We start from the raw sequence: 8465 nt of genomic DNA, 5'->3' as shown, positions 1-8465 counted from the left end.
TCTTGTAAATATATTTTAAAAAATATCTTTAAAACATAATCAGATATATGTGTTGTTTTTCAAAACCTTTCTTATAAAAACTTGAATGAGATTAATAAAGCACAATTATATTAGAAATCAATTTTTAATCACTTAGGAAAATATATTTCTTCTTTGAAGTATTTAAGCACAATTTTATTATAAAATTAGTTATATCCTATATTGTTTTCGCAAATACTTTCCATTCTCAGTTCCAACTAATAGTTTTTTATTTAAATTATTCTCAGTTAATTCGTGATATCAAAAGGGTATAGAAAATATATAACAATTATTTAAGCATATATAGAATGGAAATACTAAGAATGGAAACTTTCCTTCAAAGATCGTTCAACATATATCATTGTATGTCACTCTATGACTTGATCTCCATAGTTTACTATCTGACATAGCTTTCTCTATAGTGAGTTTGGTCCCTTGAGTTCTTTTGTAGATATCAAAAAGAGTGTTGACATATTGGAAATATTTCTCTTCAGGTTCAATACCATTTTTCGCAGTGAACTTGAATCTGTCAAAGAGAAACTAGTCATGGGGTATCCAAAGCACTGGGTCTCCTCCATTAGAGATACTAGCATCACATGTGTTGATTGAATTGGAGACTCCTTGCTTAAACGAAAGGGATCTTTATATAATAAAACCTCTTTATCCTTGCATAGGTGAATTGGAACTCGCATTTGTGGATGATCTACCGTAAGCAAGTAAGAGGTGGAGGGAGTTTTGCATCGATGCACTAAGCAAAAGGCAAAACAATTTCTTTTCAAATGATGTTGATTCTTCTACAAGACTCATTATCTTTTGAGTGCTTGATATTGATTGCAGTGAGATTTGTGTGTTGCAAACAAGTGGGGATGAGGAGGATACATTCTCAAGTTTGACTCTTTGTAAAGCATGGATTGTTGAGGAGTGACCTTCTTCAAAAGACATCTTTATCCTTGGTACTTTGAGATGAGAAAGCTTCATTAGTTAACAGTGTTTAAGGAGATAATATAGCTTAGTTTTGGACATGGTGGAGTAATTGTTGATTATGGACTTCTTAGGCCATGGATTATGTTGCCTTCATCTAAATTCGCCTTTATCTTCATACAGAACAAACTTCATTGTAGATGTGTGAGTTTACCTTAGGGTTGCCATTGATTCTTCTTTAAGTTTGTAAAGAGTATGGTTATGGAAAAGAATGTATATGCACTTTTGTTGGAAAGGTAAAAAAGAGAAACTTTCTCTTTAAAGATTGTTGACTTAGAAATTTTGCTTTGCCATCCTTTTTGGGAAATTCAGTCACTATCAGTTGTCATTCAACTTTTTCCGCCACATTTTCTACTAAGCGGCCCCTAGATGATCGTTCATGCAATCATCTATCCTTAACTCATAAAAGTCATTTAGTGCTTACTAACAAGTTTTTAGAGCCAAAGAAGATGAAATAGGATTTATATTAAACATGCACAATATCACAAAAATAGTTAGTACTTTATACAATAAATACTATCATCTAACCAATTAATTGTTTGTGAATTATACTATATTTAAATTTGACCTAATAAAATCAAATATTTCAAAATGTAATGCCTTAGTGAACCTTTCTTAACAAATTTTAGTTCAATTTTTTTGGATGTAATCACGAATGAAATGGTATCTTACTTCTATATACTTTAACTTTCATTATTGGATTGGGTTCTTAGATAAGTTTATTGCACTAGTATTATCACAATATATATGTATATTATTTTGAACACTACAGTAAATATTATATCTGATACCTAACACTAAAGAAGATCACAATAGCAGTCTTCCACTGTCATGTATTATGCTTCACTTGTGGATAAAGAAATCGAGTTTTGTTTCTTGCTTGACCAAGATATAAGACAAGTTCCAAGTAATTTATATCCTCCACTCATGATTTTTCTCTTAACCTTATTCGCAATATAGTCTTTATCACATAATCCTTTTAATCTAAAGTAACATTTTTCTTAAACAAAAACATAGATTAGTGGATCCCAACAAGTTAATGAAAGATTCTTTTCACATAGACATAGATTAGTGCACATTTCTTGTTTGAAGTTTTAATATTCAAGAATTCATAATTCTTATCAATTTGAAGAATAGAAACTAAAAATAATGCATAAACTATAAGTGGCAAAATAAAAATAAAAATGAGAGAACTGTCTGTGGAAGTGTTAATGTTGCAATTTTTTATGAATCGACTTTTAAAGAAGTCTTGAAGATTAAGGACATAGTTTTATTTTATTTGTATGTCTTTCATTTTTGTGATTAATTTGATCTTTATAAGTACATAAGAAAACTTATTTAAATCTTGGTTATAACTCATTTTGCTTGGAGGATAATTTTAACTGAATAAAAGATAGTTTAAATCATTAAAATTTTCTTATTATCTAAATTCCTAAATGACTGTAGTGGATATTTTAATTAATTACATTATCGATTTAATCAATTGATATTACTTAAAACCATAAGTAGTTCTAAAATAATATTTTGAAATATTAAACGAGTTTTTAATAGATTGAAATTTCTTGTGTTTTAAGAAGGATAATATTTTAATATATTGAAATAGCGATTTAATCCACTATTTTCACTAGTAAGTGAAATCAACAAATTAAAACGCAAGTTTAATCCCTTAAATTCGACAAGATAAATTCTATATGACTCTTATTCTCATATCCTTTTTTAACACATTTTTGAAGTTTTAGATTTTAAATACCTTCACAACTGAGAGAGTTGTTCTTACAAGTCTAATTTTTTTTCTTACAAGGCTAAGAGAAATTCACCTATGTTTTTCTGATGCAATTTGATCTTATTGTAATTCAAGTGATATTGTTAAATTTGTATACTTTTGATTTATGGTGTTTAGTTGTGAGTGGATAAAATTTTCAATTACAATTCTATAACAAGGTGTTACAAGGTAGAAAAACACTCTTGTAGGGTTCAATAGTGGTGTTCTTGAGGTATTGTGTAATTGTAAATGTTTGATTTAGTGTGATCTTGACTTGTTTAGCTTAGCAAATGAATGTAGTTCTTGATTAAGAATAAACCAGTATAAAAATTACTATGTAATCTTATTGCTCTTTCTCTCTTTATCTTTGAGTTTTCAATAATCCTATTCTTGTTGTAATAGGAATCTTAACTTGTTAAAATATTGTGTAAGATTTGGTTCAATCAATTATTATGTAAGATAATAATTCTAAATCTTCAAAAGTTTTAAAAAAATCTTGATAGTTCAATTCACCCCCTTTTGAACTCGGCCTCTTACTCGAAAAAATTATTCCAATAAAATAAATGAGAAACAAAATTTCATTAGACAAAACTGAAAACAAAAAACTATTAAAGCTTTCACAAATATTGTTGACAAGTGAGTCACATTTTGGACTGAATGTGAACCTTAATCTGGACCAGAACCTATTAAAGAAAAAAAAATTGATTTCAGAACCTACTAATTGGTGTGCATAAATGATTTCAGAACTTAGTCAACTGAAAACAAATGACTTCATAAAATGGACTCACAAACACTTAGCACCTCTTTCGAGACCAAATGGACTTGGGACCCAGACTTTAGCCTAAACAAAGACTGGACTAACATGCACTGCAAAGTCTCAATTAGCCTACTTTAATACCAACAGAACATCAGACTGGACTGATAAACACAAGATAGCTTTACTTTGTTTTCAACTGATGAATACCATCAAATATTCCAAATTCTAAATTTACACTTAGCTATTCTTAGCAATAGGTAACAACACAACAATCTGGACTGACAAACACTTAGCACCTCTTTTGAGACCAAATGGACTTGGGACCTAAACTTTATCCTAAACAAAGACTGAACTAACATGCATAACAAAGTATCAATTAGCCTACTTTGATACCAACACAACATCAGACTGGAGTGACAAACACAATACCATATTGCTTTAATAGACAAAATATTCCAAATACCTTCACTCTGTTTTCAACTGATGAATACCATCAAATATTCCAAATTCTGAATTTACACTTAGATATTCTTAGCAATAGGTAACAACACAACAGACTGGACTGACAAACACAATACTAGATAGCTTTAATGGACAAAATATTCCAGATACCTTTACTCTGTTTTCAACTGATGAATACCATCAAAAATTCCAAATTCTAAATTTACACTTTTCTAATTTAGGAATTGCTAAACTACCAATTCACAAGTTTAAATAATCCCCTGGAATTCTCAAATCTGACATGAGTAAAAGAACATGATTGCTTGCCTGGGGGGTAGGGCAATCAGATATTTGAAAGCCTCATCATTGACTTCCTTTATAACCCTCATCTCCCTCTCCCACGAGGATATGTGTTGTCGGATGCCCTCCACATTAAAGTTTTGAATTTATTTCCTAGGAATTTCTTTATGAAGTTGGAGTACATGTGTTGAACATAGAACCGCTGCACTGCCCCAAGTATCAGTTCTTGAATGACAAGCAACAAACCCTGTCAAAAGTCATATATACAATACTTAAATGAAATTTATACATAGACAAAATCAATAGTTGTCAGCAAAGAATATACCTTTTGTTGGTCAAACATGAAAGTGATGCCTTGACATACATCTACACCCCCAAGATCTTCAATTAAAATCTGCAAAAACCAGCTCCAAGATTCTTTGCATTCAACTAGTGGTAGCATCTGATCATTTGGGTCCTTCCCAACTGTTGTCAACAATTCACCACCATAAAAGCCTTTCAAGAAGCACCCATCCAAAGCAATTACGGGCCTACAAGATATAAAGTTATCATTATAGGCTTTTAAGAACACATAAAATCTGTTAAAAACTTTGAAGTCATTTATGTCTTCAACTTTGACTTTCACTATAGACCCCAGATTTGCACGCATGAGCTCATGTGCATAGTCATAAATTTGTCTGTACTGGTATTGAAATGAACCATGGACATTCTTCAAGGCCATTGCCATTTCCCATTGAGCTTTTGACTTACTTATACTTGCGTTCAATTTTTTAACAGCTTTGTTCCTTACATCATTACTTCTCAATCTTGGATTCTGACTTAAAGAAGTTTCCAACCTCCCACTCAACCATTTAGTGCTCAACAAATCAACCTTAAACTGCCTAGCACATGTATGTACATCATTTAGATTTCTTAACTACCAACAACTTGTTGAGGGTAAGAACCCACAATATGCATATCATTCACATTGTCCTTGTGCTCCAATACAACACACCTGAACTTTGGAGTTATCATTTTTTACTAATTTCAAGTTCCTCATTGAATGAACAACATAAGTTCTAATGGCATCTTTAAATGCTTCCTTGTTTGTAAAATAGGTACCCACATCCTAGGAAAAATCTGCCATGTTTTTTGGCATTTCAAAGGATGGAAATTTACCACCTGTACTCATATCATCCTCACCATCTTCAAAATCGTCCATGTTGTCTAACTCTTTTGATTCCCACGTTGTATCTGACAACCCTCTATCATGCACAAATGTTCCTTCACTTTCCTCATCATCAGCATCCAAATCTTGCAAATCATCTGTACAATTTGGTTTTAAACCTTTTATAGGATTACTGGTCTGCCTTCTGTGCCTATGCCTAACATGACCTTTAAACCCTAAACCCTCACTCTCACCCTTATCTCTAATACCCTCACTCTAAACTTCAATTTCACCTTCAATAAATTCAACTTCCCTTAACCAAGAATAATCTTCTGACACATGCCCACCATCATCATCAACACCATCATTATCACATTCCATGTCTTCATGAATAGGCGAACCAATACCCTGACCACCATGAACTTCGTCCTCTTCATCATCTTCCTCAACCACACCTTCCATACGATGATGATCACCAATGTCCACACCACCATCATTCTCAACATCAACTTCAACACCTTCGGGTTCCACACCACCATCATCCTCAACATTACCTTCAACACCTTCGAGTTCCACACCATCACCTAAAGCCAATAACACTTCTGCCTCTGAAACAACATGCACTAAAAATAAATGAACTTCACCATGTGTATTTGCAATTTTCAGCATTTCTATTGCACCACCATCATCAACCAGAACCTCCAATCTATTTTCCAATTGTTCACAACCTCCACGTGAATACCACATATCCTGTACTATTAAAAAACCCATCTTGTCTCTTAAATTGTTGGTTATCTTTGCCTTATTATCTTCAATTCTGCACCATTGCATCATTGTCACCATACAATTGTGTTTTTCTCTTTGCCCTCTAGAAGTGAACCTTCACACTTACTTAACCACTTGGTTAAGATCGTGTCCAGTGGGGATCTTCTTTGGGTTCTCACCTTACATTGCTAAAAATAAAAAATCATAAACACAGATCAACCAATCAAATGTGCAATCCTAAAATCAACTCACATCACTAACTCTGTCGCTTCTTCCGTAAACTTATCTTCTTTTCTTGACCATTCTTCCTTTTCTTCATAGAGTTGGGATATTCGAACTCCAACCTCTTTACTCTCTCTTCATATTTTTGGGAGGTCTCTTTCGTGCACCTCCTACTACAAAAACTTAACCCGACCATTGCTCTGCTCAAGCTCAAGAGACTTGGTTTTTAAAACAAGTTCTACATCAAAACTCTTTCTTAACAACTTTTGATTATGTTTTTTAAGTGCTTGTAGCTGAGCTATTCCCTCTAAAGTCCTTCATAGCATCTATTTGTAGTGATGCACCATGACCATACTTCTCGCCATCATCACTTTGACCCTGTCCAAATTGTTCATGGAGCCAAGAAAATGAATCAATTCAACATCATATGTATTTGGAAATCCTCTATCGAACCATACCAAGTTCGCCAATAATCCTAAATACCATAAGAAGTTTAAGCCTTTCACTACTATGGACATATGTTCAAGCCTTAGTGCTTGACCAGTCTTCCCATGATAGATCACCTCGAAAGGAATTGCAGAGCTAGGTCCCGAGGAGGAGGGCACCGTAAGTTGTGGTTCATTTGTTGACGTGTTCATAGGAGCATTCTTTTGTGTAATTACCTAGGTTGGGTAAACACCTTCAATTGGTATAATTGTTTTAGCCGAGTTCTCAAATTCTTTGGTTATGTCAATTCTCACACGTTTATTTGGATTTTGTTGGTCGCCTTTGTCAAAATTGGCTAAACCAGAATCCTTAGGAGCTTGTGCTTTAGACTTAGCCAACATCTTCTTCAAGTCAAAATATTTCCCCATGACCTCGGCTAAAAATAAACAAAATATTAGCGAAATTTCATGACAATATAAAAGTACTTGTTCACAAATCATATTACATATGAAGAAAAAAGATGAATCATTAGCAAGAAGGGCATTAAGAAGACCCTTGTAGTTCATGGGCCTCGACAATTCCTTTATTAAATCAACACTCCTCCTTTAAGCAGGGGAGAGAAGATGATCAACTCTAAACTTAAACTTTTTTGGAGAGGAAATCGGGGAACACAATTTGATTAGAAGAGTGGTCCCTTCTGAGTATCATGTGGTGTACATTTGAGTTTGAATAATCTATCTTTGAAGTTTTTAAAAGAAGAATCATATATGGTAAAAAGAGGCCCATATTGGGCCCCGTTTAGAGAGACCCATCCAATCCTGGTCCCATGCTTCAGTTGGTAAAAATACATAAAAATATTCATAGTTGGCTTAATATGGAGATGATGACACAAAATTTTGAACTGTTGGGATGAAGTTGGCTCAAAGCCACATTCATCATCATGAGCATACGACACTTGAAGTTGGATAAAGGAAAGGAAATGTAAAAATATTTTAAAAAGTATTCATGTACAAAAGTGAAATCTTCACCATTAAGGAGAGGTTTGATGAAAACTCGATTAGATGAAGAACAAGGTTTAGCCGAAACGAAGTCGGACAAAGATTCAGAGCATATATGAAAGGAGTAGATAAACTCTCCAAATTTCACTTTAGAAGTAAACACTAAAGTATAATGGATTACTTCATAGAGTACCCAGGAGTACTCGGGATCAGAGATAAGGGGAAATTTAACTTTACTATTTCCCTTGACCAAGACAGTAATGGAGGAGTTTGAATATTTTGGGTAGGAGATTTTCACTTACCCTTTAACCCTTGGGCCTTTGGAAGCCTAAGCGGAATGGTAGTAGAAGCTACTGCGACGGTGATAAGAATGGTTTCAATTGCCATCACTAAAGATGGCTCAATATCCAAGGAATCACCTTGGACAGAGAATGAGCCAAAAGGGCTCATTAAAGAACCTACCCCAATAGGTTAATATCTTTATTCACCAATAGGCTATTTGCACTGGAAGAAAAAGAGCAGAGGATGAAGAGGAAAAAGAAGTGATGAAAACTATCGAGCCTTAGTGAAGAGATTGTAAGGTTTTTTTCTTTTTCTTAGCCTTGTAAAAATTGTATAAAGTAGTTAGGAAGTATTGAACCTTGTATT

The 8465-nt window shown here is 33.4% G+C and overlaps 1 pseudogene; it reads right to left on the bottom strand.

The window, feature by feature from the left end:
- Positions 1-366: 366 nt before the first annotated feature.
- On the bottom strand, positions 367-6240 carry LOC150027930 (uncharacterized; annotated as a pseudogene).
- Positions 6241-8465: the final 2225 nt, after the last annotated feature.

The sequence above is a fragment of the Phaseolus vulgaris genome, chromosome 4 (assembly GCF_051622355.1).
Source record: "Phaseolus vulgaris cultivar YP4 chromosome 4, ASM5162235v1, whole genome shotgun sequence".
Classification (NCBI taxonomy): domain Eukaryota; kingdom Viridiplantae; phylum Streptophyta; class Magnoliopsida; order Fabales; family Fabaceae; genus Phaseolus; species Phaseolus vulgaris.
This window is presented reverse-complemented; position numbering and strand designations above follow the sequence as displayed.